Source organism: Macaca fascicularis, chromosome 5 (assembly GCF_037993035.2).
Source record: "Macaca fascicularis isolate 582-1 chromosome 5, T2T-MFA8v1.1".
NCBI lineage: Eukaryota > Metazoa > Chordata > Mammalia > Primates > Cercopithecidae > Macaca > Macaca fascicularis.
Genome location: NC_088379.1, coordinates 178325747 through 178338123, shown reverse-complemented (window position 1 = coordinate 178338123; position 12377 = coordinate 178325747). Strand labels below are relative to the sequence as shown.

Sequence of the window (12377 nt, the reverse complement as noted above, 5' to 3'; positions counted from 1 at the left end):
GAAAAATAGCTAATGGTTGAATTTCAGACACCATGTTTTAATGGCAGGGGCAGGAAAAGGAGGCATTTCTCTGTTATGGGTGCAGCCAGTGATCCCTAAAAATATTATTCTGAAAGCAGCTGTTATACCAGCCACATGTGGACATATATGAATGGAATAAAAAAATTTTCATTCACAAAAACCTGGTTATTTCAGCACTGTTTCAGCACTTTTAAATGTACATATGAGGTTTTCCTTTTTCAAAATGACTGTAAATTGATTGATCTGTGTGTGTGATTGAAATATTTTTCACATTCAAAGAAAAAAAATCAGATACACACATTGACTTGGATGAATGTCCAAAACATAAGCAGCAAAAAAAAGGAAAAGTCACAGAAGAATATATCCAGTATGATTTCATTTATTTAAAGTTCAAAAACAATCAAAATAAAACTGTGTATGTTTTATGGATACATTCACAGCCGGCTAAACTATATAAGAAAGTAAAGACATGATTAGCACAGAATTCAAGCAAATAGCTACCTCCATGACAGAGGCAGGGGCAGAAGGAAGGCTTGCCTTCTGTAACAGAGTAATATATTATTTTTTTCAGCTAAGCAGTGGGTATTCACTATGTTATTATCATTTAAACTGTACATATGTCCTCTTTCAAATGTATGACACCTTTCATAACAACAAAAGAAAATTGTGCACTATTTAAAAAAACTTATACAAAGAAAAGAATAATCACTTAAAACCCACCACCCATAGTTAACTATTAACAACTTTAAAGACATAGTTTTTTATACACATGTGGACACACACACACACACACACAAAATTTTACATGTGTATAGGATCATATATAATAAATACTGTTGCAGCCTGCTTTTTATTCAATAGTACACAAATGCATTGTATTGAGATGAACCCCAGGGCAAATACGTGAGAAAAAACATCAGAACCTTGATAAGAACTCAATTCACACAAAAAGAAATGTTCTCATCTAACGTGATTAAGTGCATTTTCCTCAGACCTCCAGAATTTATAAAAAAGAATTGTATATGTCCCAAACAAATTTTCAGAAAGTGCCACAAAAAACTAACCTTTCCTTAGGAAGTAATCTTCACCATATAACATCTCTTTAATCTATGGTCAAAGGCAGAGGTTTTTCACTTGTACGTTAAATTCTTCTTTACTATGGAACAAATGTGCCAAGAACTATATTCATCATTTTCAACACAGACAAAAAAAACAACTGTGTTACATCAGAGCTCATAAAAATGGAAAATGAAGGAGTCGTTTTCTCCCTTCTGACATGCATAAGACCTACACAGATACAGCATGTAAATTCTGTTCTCTTAATAACAGAACTCTTTCCATCTAAGACCTTAAATCATGTCTCAGACATGGCGATGCTTATGAATCCTAATTGCCTGTTACTACTATATTAGTAAACTATTTTTTAGCTGACACACTTTCTGGACCAAATTGTTCTCTTGAACAAACTGCTTGCAAACCAGAGCCTCAGTAAATATTTCCTATGAACTTGAATTTTTCAATGCAGCAAGCCGCAACTGGTAATCATACACTTCACACTCATGGCTTTCTATAAATGTTTGAGTTTAAAATAATAAATGCTTTTAAAAATACCTCCACTTTGATAGGAAAACCCTGTTCACCTCACAGCTCATTCCCACTTTTTAGTAATTTTTCTCTCATCAAGTTGACTCAAATTGAAAACATATCTCCAAGAACTGAGCCACATAACAGCCTAACATAGGTTCCAGAATTGAGGGCAGGGGCCAATGAGCGGGACCTGAGAACTTGTGGAGAAAGGGATTTTTCTTATCAAAACATGATCATGAGCTTGGGAATGTGCTCACAAAATTATTTTGGCTGAAACAATTCCATGCAGTTCCAACCATCCCCCAAACCAAATCATTCTGAAAGATTGTAAGATTTCACACCTACAATTCAAGTCTCTCATTTCCTCCTAAATAAACTAAATTGAATTTCTGTAGCTGTTAAAAGGTATTTTTCCCTTTTTAAGTGAATGCAATGTGTACAGATACTCCCAATTCATTAAACATGTCGCTCACAAAGCAGAGACATTCAGAACAGCAGTAACATGCTGGGCTTCATGAGCGTGGAGGCAAGTGCTGTGGTCAGGATGGATAAAAATGTCTCACTACAACCAAGACAACTCTGCTGGGGAATTAGAACTGGAATCACCTAAGGAGTTCGAGACCAGCCTGACCAAGATGGAAGAACCCCACTTCTACTAAAAATACAAAATTAACTGGGCGTAGTGGCACATGCCTGTAATCCCATCTACTCAGGAAGGCTGAGGCAGGAGAATTGCTTGAACCCAGGAGGCGGAGGTTGCGATGAGCCAAGATCATGCCATTGCACTCCAGCCTGGGCAACAAGAGCAAAAGTCCATCTTAAAAAAAAAAAAAAAAAAAAAAAAATAGACTAAGTCCAAAGGAGCATTATTAACAAATTTTAATGTATTCTCCCAATTATTTACAACATTACCAAAACCAATACATGGAGATGCACCATGTTTGCATGCATATCTGGGGCTTAACCACTTATTAAATAGCACATGTGGCATGAAACAGAGCCATGGCTACAGTGAAGGGGCCTGCACACCTCCTACACTTCACCATAGCCCTGGCCCCGCTGTGAAAGCAGTAACCTGGACAAACAGAAATGGAATGATTTATTTTAATGACAAGTAGCTGTGCTAAAAATGGGAATTTTAAAAGATATCTTGGTATTTTTAAATAGTCCTCTTTCAATTTTTACAACATTAACAGTTCTAGAGCCAGATTCACAAGTCACGCAATTCAACGAGATTTTCCAAAAAAAAGAATTCCTTGCAACAAACCAGCAGGAGGCATAGTCAGTCCCACCTTGACAGGGTGCTATTTCTACAAATTCTATTTTTAAAGTCTTATTGCCTTTCTCCCAGCTAATCAGTACCCGGTAATTGATCTTGAATGTTGTATATACATTTCACTGTATTACAATGTAATGCCTTCCATATTTCCTTGTCAGCTATATTATTTTTTAAATTACCACTCAAATGCAACTCTGATGTCAGGAGGTGACTTCTGTCACGTGAGATACAGTATCTCCCTTCAACAGCCGATCAGAACCTCCCAGCACCTCCTCAGACACACCTTCGTCAGGATCGCATCTATTCTCACATTCCTGCATGGCTCTTTTTCCTTATTTGAAGTTATGCTCATGACTCTGAGTAAAGCAGTCATTACCTCTCCTACCCACAAATAGAATCCATTAAGAGAAAATTTGTTCCAAACTCATCTTCGGGTAGTGAGGAAGACTGGGTAAACCTCCAAAGGTCTAAAGGTTGAATTTCATTTGGAAAAGTCCCCAGAAGTTCAGCTGCTTATCCAGTCCTTATCCAAACTATGAAAGTGGACTAGGGATGTGCTGACAGGGAGGAATTAAAAGTTCCACCAGGCACCAGTGAAACCCAGTTACATAGCCCATTGCCATACACAGCTTCTGAGAAGGAGGGAGGAGAGTGAGAGAAGATGCTGAGGGAGGGCGAGTCAAGAAATCTCATTCTTAGTCTTTCAGGAGCCTCTGAGAAGAAATGTTCATGCTGTATTTCAAACTGGGAAGTCCTATTATCCTTACTGAGGTTGCTCTTGACAAATAGAGAGTTCATTTGTAAATAAGGTTGAGATGCCTTTCCTAAAAATAATTTATTTTCTGACTTGAAGGTCAAAAGCTTTGAAAGGTAGTGAGGCACCATTATTTCCTTAGGGTTTTATTTTTATTTTTTTATGTTGTAGAGACAAGGTCTCGCTATGTTGCCCACCTGGTCTCAAACTCCTGGCCTCAAATGAATTTCCCACCTTGGCCTCTCCAAGCAGTGGGATTACAGGCATGAGCCACTGTGCCTGGAAAAATCCTTGGATTCTTAAAAGGTGATGTTTGGAAATGAAGAAAATTATATTTGGAAAAAGAAATAGACATAGAGGGATTTATTATGGAATTTCAGCCAGGCACGGTGGCTCATGCCTGTAATCCCAGCAGTTTGGGAGGCCGAGGCAGGCAGATCACTTGAGGCCAGGAGTTTGAGAACAGTCTGGCTGACACGGTAAAACTTCATCCTACTAAAGATACAAAATAATTAGCCAGGCATGGTGGTGCTTGTCTGTAATCCCAGCTACTCAGGAGGGTGAGGCATGAGAATCGCTTGAACCTGGGAGGTGGAGGCTGCAATGGCCGAGATCACACCACTGCACTCCAGCCTGAGCGACAAAGCAAGACTCTGTCTCAAACAAAAAAGGAATTCCAAGGATGTCTATCAGATCAGGTACTCACGCTGTGAGGGTATAGGACTGAAATAATTCAGCAATTTAACCACTCACATCAAAGATTCCTTTGATTTTCTCAATCAATGTGACTGGCATTTTGATCTGAGCTTTAATAAAAATAAAATTACTCGGATCACTTTTTAGTTTAACTAGGTTAATATAGGGAGTTAAAGTATTAAGCCTTAGAATAGTGCCTAGAAGGAGAAGCTTCCTTTAAGAGATCTGCCAACCCACATTTTCCTCCCCAGAGCCTCATTCAGTCATTCAAGAGAAAAGACAGCTTTTCTATTTTTGAAGCATGGCCATAGAGGAAACAAAATTCTATCCCGTCTCATTGTTAATAACACTCATCAGTGCTGGAAAATTGTTTCTTATGTGTGACCCCAAGGAAAAAATTAAAGAATGCTTTAGGCCATCCCTCACTGGGACTGACATCCTATCTCTGAGGCCTAATCCCACTCAATGGCCTTTCTGGAGTCCAGAACGGGTGTATGAGGCGCTGAAGATAAGCTAAGGCCTTCCATATGTGTCCCGCTCTTCCTGGAAATCATTCTCTCCTAGAAGAAAAAACAAGGCTCTATTTCAATGGGGACATATCTTTTCAAATCTCCCAAAACTTTGAATAAGATTCCCTTAAGTCCAGATCTGGCTATTTTGTTCATGAACAGTACTAAGAAAAAACAAAAAAGAAAGGAGGTTTGATTAAAAGAAAAAGAAACTTACATTTTTATATATGTGATTTTCTAGGAGTTGAATACATTAAACACATCAATATTACCCAGATCCCTTGGGGGAAAAGGAAAACACTCCAAAAGAGGAAAAGTTTTGAACTTTCTTTGAATGTAAAGCACAAAGTCATATAATGCCTACACACATTATGTAATTGCCCACAGATAGTTGGCTAACTTAAAAAAAAAAAAATTGTACAGTTCTAGGTTGTTTGTTTGTTTGTTTGTTTGTGACGGAGTCTCGCTCTGTTGCCAGGCTGGAGTCCAGTAGTGCAATCTCATCTCACTGCAACCTCGGACTCCCAGGTTCAAGCAATTCCCCTGCCTCAGCCTCCAGAGTAACTGGGACTATAGGCGTGCACTACCATGCCCCGCTAATTTTTTGTATTTTAGTAGAGATGGGGTTTCACCACGTTGGCCAAGATGGTCTAGATCTCCTGACTTTGTGATCTGCCCGCCTCGGCCTCCCAAAGTGCTGGGATTACAGGCGTGAGCAACCACGCCCAGCCAGTTCTAGGGGTTTTTTAAAGATGTGTTGAGTATGTGGGATTCTGTTTTGCTAGGATAATACTTGTGAGTATTAGATCTCATTCTGATAGAAAACCAGGTATCCAGAAATAAAGGGGGAAGAGAACGGAAGCCAAAGGGAAAGGGAAAGGGAGAGAGGGGATGGGAGGGGAGGGAAGAGGGAAACCAGGTATCTGGAAAGTCACAATTTTTCCTGGAGCATCTAGGAGACAGCTATGTGTAGGTGATGGGAAATTAGGGGTTTTTTTGGACACTCACATTACAATTCTTATTATCCTTTCTCCCTTAGAATTACAGATTCATAAAATCCCTAGAATTCATCTGGAAGGGAAGAAGAGAGTATGAAAGAACAGAAGAGTATAATGTTCAACATGGAGGGAAAAAAATAACAATACATATTTCAGAAATAGGAGCAGCTTCAGTGCACGCAGTGTCATGGCAGCCACTCCATGGGAGGAAGGGGATCCTCTGCCAACCTTGTCAGCCACTCCAACTAAGTAGCTGCTGCACCCGGTGTGTTGCTGCTGTCTTTCTAAGGATTCAAGAACATGGGCTCTGGAGTCAAATGGCCTGTGTTTACATTCCAGCTCCATTCATAGCCTGCATGACCTTTAGCACATGCCTTGGCTTCTCTGCCTCAATTTCCCCATCTGTAAAATAGAAATAAATATAACATCAATCTCATAAAATTGTTGAGAAGATTAAATTACATAAAGCATAGAAAACATATCATAGTGAATGAGAGAGAGTAAGTATCCAATAAATGTAGGCTAATATTGCATTTCTTTTCATTTCTACAACAGCCCTATGAAGTAATGATCATCCTCTTCATTTACAGAAGAGGACCCAGAGTTAAGGAGGCCACATCACCCTCCTAGTTTCACTCCACTAGTTTGAATTCCATATAGTACCTGAGTCCCAGAAATATCTGGCTCCAAATTAATGCCCTTTCCCCTGTACCACACTGTTTCTCCACACTCCCAGGGCACTCAATGAGAAAAATGCTGCCTTAACATAGTGCAAATGGTCAATCAATAGTATTTGGTTGAAGGCCAGGGCAGTGGTTCACTCCTGCCATCCCAGCACTTGGGTTAGTGAATCCCTTGAACCCAGAAGTTCAAGACCAGCTTAGGCAACATGGCGAAACCCTGTGTCTACAAAATTACAAAAAAAATTAGCCAGGCATAGTGGCACGTGCCTATGGTCCCAGCTAGTCAGGAGGCTGAGGTGGGAGGATCACTTGAGCTCAGGAGGTAGAGGCTGCAGTAAGCCTGATCACACCACTGCATTCCAGCCTGGGCAACAGAGTGAGGCCTTTTCTCAAAAAAAAAATTATTTTAATAGTGTTTCAATGAATAGCTATCATTCTACATGTCCAAAAGAATGGATACTCTTCCCAGAATATACAACTTAATACTAGATGGTAACATTCTTGGACTATGTATAGTCAATCCTAAGCATTCAATGTCTCCATTAAAGACATTTGTCTTTACAATTTCTGTATAATCTCACTAAAGTAGTAGTTCTTAAATTTTATTGAGTCTTGGACCCCTTGGTGAATCAGATCGAAGAAAAGGACACTTTCCCCAGGCAGAAAAAAAATGCACATATACATACTCCCAAAATATGTATACAATTTCAGTGGGTACAGAGACTTGAGAGGTTCATGCAATCCAGGTGAGCAATCCCCCACTCTAATGAGCCTGGAGATCTGGAATGTTGTTCCATTTACAAGGATGCCTTTTCTATATGGCTATTATCACCCTGCTTGGTCTCTGCTTTGTTTCTTTTTGATTTTTCTCTTCTTTCCTGTTCTCTTTCCTTTTACCTCTCTTATTATTCCTTTCTCAACTCTCCACCCCCTCCTACCTTGGCAATCAGACGGGGCCACTATTGGAATCTCCTCTCCCTTCCCCTTCCTCCTCTCTCTGTATCCTTCCTGCCCAGCTGATTCCGGAGAGGAATCCGATAACTTATCAATAGGCATAGGTTGCTCCATAGGAATTTTGGCCAGCATGGGAAACAGTCTTTCTTTGAAGGATAGCAGATCAGAACTTCTGGCTCCATTAAGAAGTAATTTCTCCTAATTCTTCAGTAAATGCAACCACTTTCCATTAAATATGTGCAGATTCACTATATCTTGTTTTCAAGGAAACAGATTTGCTAAGTTAACAATTCTGGTATAGATATCTGTGAACTCATTTGTTCTTTTGTATCTGTGACTTTGTTTATGGTACCCATCAGCTTAGTAGTTAAGTACTCAGAAACACATATATTGGACACATAAAGCCTCATATAAGAAACTCATGCATTAAAATGTATCTGTCTCCATTAGGTTTCTTGTTTGCCTACAATATGCAAGTGAATTGCATTTATATCTGTTTTTAAAAAATAAGCTTTTAAAACCTCATAATGCAATCATTTGGAATACTTGGCCTACTATTATAATTATATATCTATAACTGCCTAGAGTTGCCTAATATTGAAATGTGGTTAAGCAATTGTAAGAATGAAAAGCTTCAAGCTGAAATGAAATGTAAAATCATGAACTACAATATTGAAATGAAATCTTGTTTAAAAGATTTGTCTTAGAGTTTGACTTTTGAGGCGTTTTGTACCTCTAGAATAGTCCATCATCAAGAAATCTGAAAAGTCAATATTTTCATTTCCTAGCAAATCAAAACGTTTTGTCTAAGCCCAATAATTTTCTTTAAGGATGCTTTCTAAGAGAATGGCCCTTTGTTTTTTTCATATGAAAGTTTCTGCAAAAACCAACTAAGATATGATGACCGTGTTTTTAATAAAGTAAATTCACAACCATAAATATGCCTTAGATTATTAATGGGACATTTTGTAAACTGCCAGGCAAATGAAATTAAAGGAGAGAGACAAATGCTTTATATATGAGCATTACATATTTACTTCACAGTTTTTAAACTATTTCATAGTAACTTCATCAGCATTTCCACTTACTATAATGATCATTTAAGATTTTGTTATGGTGAAGCCATTCACTGAATTGAAACACTATTATTGTAATTTGGAAAGAAAAACTGTATAAAATGAATAGCACTGGCAAATGTTTCTAATCATTTCCTTAAAATACTAAACCACCAAACAATCTTTTTATTTACTACATTTTGCTTAAGTGCATAAATCAAAGGACAATAACAAGCCTAATGTCAAAGAAACTTTTTGACACTTCATACATTTGAGCAAGTTTAGCCGATAAACAGTTTAGATGAAGTTATGGTTTGAAATATGTTTCCCAAGAGGACTGTGGTTCATAAATTGCTATCAGGCTACCTCTGTCATTATTGATTTGAGAGGTACTCAAGGTACCCCAGCTATTAACTAAGGCTAGCATTACCTGACCTGCTTTTTAGAGAATGATATTTGGTTTTACAAAGACAACTAACTATCCATCCTATAAGAAACATGCAGTTTGCTTGTCATCAGGCACGTAATATATTGCATTCTATTTGAAATGTTGACCAACAATTAAAAGAGGAGGCAACATAATCTTAGACAGCCTTCCAACCATCTTCATAATCCTAAAAAAAATTAAACCAGTTCCTTTATATAACAACTATACTGGGAAAAGCTAGAAGAATGACAGCATTTTTTTAAATGCATCAAACAATAGAAATTTGCATCTCAGCAGTTTGCAATTATATGATTATTTATTACACCTGTGCTCTTAAGTATTCCTTGCAGATATGTGTTTTTGATAAGCTTATTAAAAATACATGCACAGGCAAATAAAATAATAGTGGCATAATGTGTGTGTGTTTATTTCTTTACCTGCCTGCAAAACTAGCTTGCCAGTGCTCCTCATTGAGAGTTGAGTATGGAACAGTTTACTCTCCAACCCTGCACCATGCCCTCTGCCTTGTGGATTTGGGAAATGTCAGGAAAGATCAGAGCAAGGATCCTGCTACTTTTTTATTCAGATCCTCTGGTCTTAACCTTCAAGGAAACATTTAAAAGTTAGTTACGACTCGATCGTTCTGCATTAAGTTTGTCATCAGTGACCCCACTTTACAAAAGCACAGAACCGAAGAGTTTCAGGAACAGACTTGATGAGTGTCATCAACAGCTAGAGATGTGATAAATTTATGAATTTTATCAGCCTTGCTTTTAAAAGTCCTGGTAAATTAAACAGTCAGAGGTGGAGGTTTCCTGCGAGCCTTCTTAATCATGTGAGTGGCTGCGTGGCAGCATGTTCCAGGAGAGCTACACAAGTAAAAACTCGACCACATCACTTTCACACAAAGAAATCTGCCAAACATAAAGGAAATGTTTGGTATTCTTATTTTAAAAACAAAACAAAACAAAAAACTATCTCCCTGGAACCTATGATTTGAAGCCCTTTGGATAACTCATTCAAGGAAATATCGCTGGAGCTACTGTCTGCTACACTTTCGCTAAACTTTCTTAATGTTTCCATAGTAACCCTTGCTAATTTTGCACAACCATCTATTCAGCTATCTGAACAAGAAAATGGGTTTTGCCAAAGCTAACTTAAATTCACCTCAGCTATGACCTTTGTCTAGCATGGCTTAGGAGTCAGAAGTCCTAAGAAGAGCAAAGATCATCTTTCTCATTCATAATTTACAGTGCTACATGGCACAGAACTTGTAGAAACAGAGCAGATGCTGGTGAGCAATTAACAGGCTCTCCCCATCACGATCAGCGGCTTCACTCGCCCACCCTTTGCATCCCAAAGTAAAAACAAAACTAGTTTCTTTTTAACCCATTTTAAATATGAAATACCAGGCCTTTTCCATAGTTTGTTGTTATTGCTAATTAAAACAGATTCTCTAATTCCAAAATATCTTTTTTTTTTTTTAGGTTATAAACCATAGAACTCCTCTTTCCTAAGGACCTTGGGAAACTTCCACAGAATTGGTTTACTCCTCTAAAAAGTATCTAAAAATGCACAGGGCATTTTACTCTGATAAAACACTTCTGACACATAACTATTAACCTCTGAGCAAAGGGTCTCCATCTACTTTTTCTCTTGACCTTGTCTCCCACAATCCTTTGCGGTAGTTCTGGCCTCACTTCAAAGACAGCTGGCCAGGAGGGGCTGCACTTACTCTATTTCCTTCTTCCTCCCCCACTTCTTCCCTTTGTCTCTAATTTTTTTCTTTTTTTTCTTCACTTTCCTCTTACAACTTTCTTGCTTTTGGTAGAAAAATGTCTAATCTCTCTATCTTCCCACAGCTTTAACAATCTGCTTGACTATGCGTCTCGCTCTTTTCTTTCCTTTCTTGGAGGGAAGGTCCAGCGCTGGCCTGTGGGGATTTAAAAATGACAAACTTGGTCTCAGCTTTGGAGCTATCTCAATTTTCACTTGGAATGATAATATTTTTGACAAATTAAAGAAAAGTTAACCTCAAAATACTAGGTAAGTTAGGTCATTATACCCAAAACACAGGTTCTTTGGATGAAAAAAAGAAAGAGCTAGAAAGCTGTCCCTCCGCTATGGAAGGTAACAGGCCTACCGAGGCTACGGAATTTGTTCAGAGCCACAAGGCTGTTTGTGACACGGGCAGAAACCACTTCTTTAGCCCACCACTTTCCATTTTGACACCAGAGTTTCCCTGTGGTATGAAGAGACTTACTCTTTGCTTTGGGTGACGGTTGCTAGAGGAGCAATGTCCCTCACCTGTCTTTTGGGGACTGGAAGGATATAGAGGAGGGGGGTTCTGCCTTCCTAAATCCACTCAGAGGCAAGGCACTTTGGATTCCACTGTCTACTTTAACCTCACACTTCTTTCCGTTCCTTTTCTCCTTCATCTTGAGAAAAAAAAAAAAACATAAAAAGCTACACAAAAGATTAAACATATTTGTAGCCTGAGTCCATGAGTGAGAAAAAAAATAAAAATAAATAACAAATAAGATTCAACTTATTAAAAGATTAACTTTAGGATCGTGGAGTTTCCCAGCACTTATAGAAAGACTGAACTCTTTTAGTCCATGTTTTTCACTTTACATGTGAAGAAACTGGGCCTCGGGTTAGTTACTTGGTGTTAGGAAAGAAGCTGGGAGCAGAAGGCCAGGTTTACGACTCTCTTTCTACTCACATATAATGGAGAATCCGAATATTACTCTACATTACTAGTAATACATTTAATTTACTGTGTTTGTGTGAATCTCACCTAATTACTTTTGTATTTCAAGGATCTATGACACATAAAAACCAGGATGTCTCATAAATTTACGTTCAATCATTTAATTACTCCTAAAATCTTTTATAATTACAACTTTTCATGCAATGCCTCCAACAGTTTCACATATCAAATATCAAATTTATCAGTCTTCTGGGCAATGTCCTAAACACGCAAAATTTTTTCTGTGCTCTATTTTAAGGAAAATTGCCACTTTAACTTTTTAACTTGTTGTTTTCCCATGTTAGCCATACGGCAATAGTGATTTAGTTTTATTTTAAGAAATTTTCCGATACATGGTTTCTGCTAAAGGTCGAATTTTTAAGGAAAACAACTTGTCTTGTACTCATGTTTGTTTTCACCTTGGAGAACAAAGTCCCACAAGTCAAAGTTTATAGTCAATCAAAAAAGGGCACATTACTTTCCCATTTTAATGGTAGAACAGGGAACTTTAACTTTCCTGGAGGCTTTGCTTTGGGGTTTACACAGAGCAGAACTTCCTTAACGCTAGTAATCAGACCCACAGGACACGTGTTAATTGTTCCCGACATGTAAAACTATCTACAGTATCTCAGCTAATAACACCATTGCAAACATTTCACTTT

General features: G+C 38.1%; 1 protein-coding gene across 11 annotated transcripts in view; it reads right to left on the bottom strand.

The window, feature by feature from the left end:
- Nucleotides 1-384: 384 nt before the first annotated feature.
- LOC102134481 (uncharacterized) overlaps nucleotides 385-12377 on the bottom strand; it is a 65739-nt gene continuing 53746 nt past the window's right edge. For all 11 annotated transcript variants that reach the window (XR_012435228.1, XR_012435223.1, XR_012435225.1 and 8 more), the window contains one exon: nucleotides 385-6246. The gene's annotated coding sequence lies outside the window, so the exon portion shown is untranslated. The remainder of the gene's footprint in view (nucleotides 6247-12377) is intronic.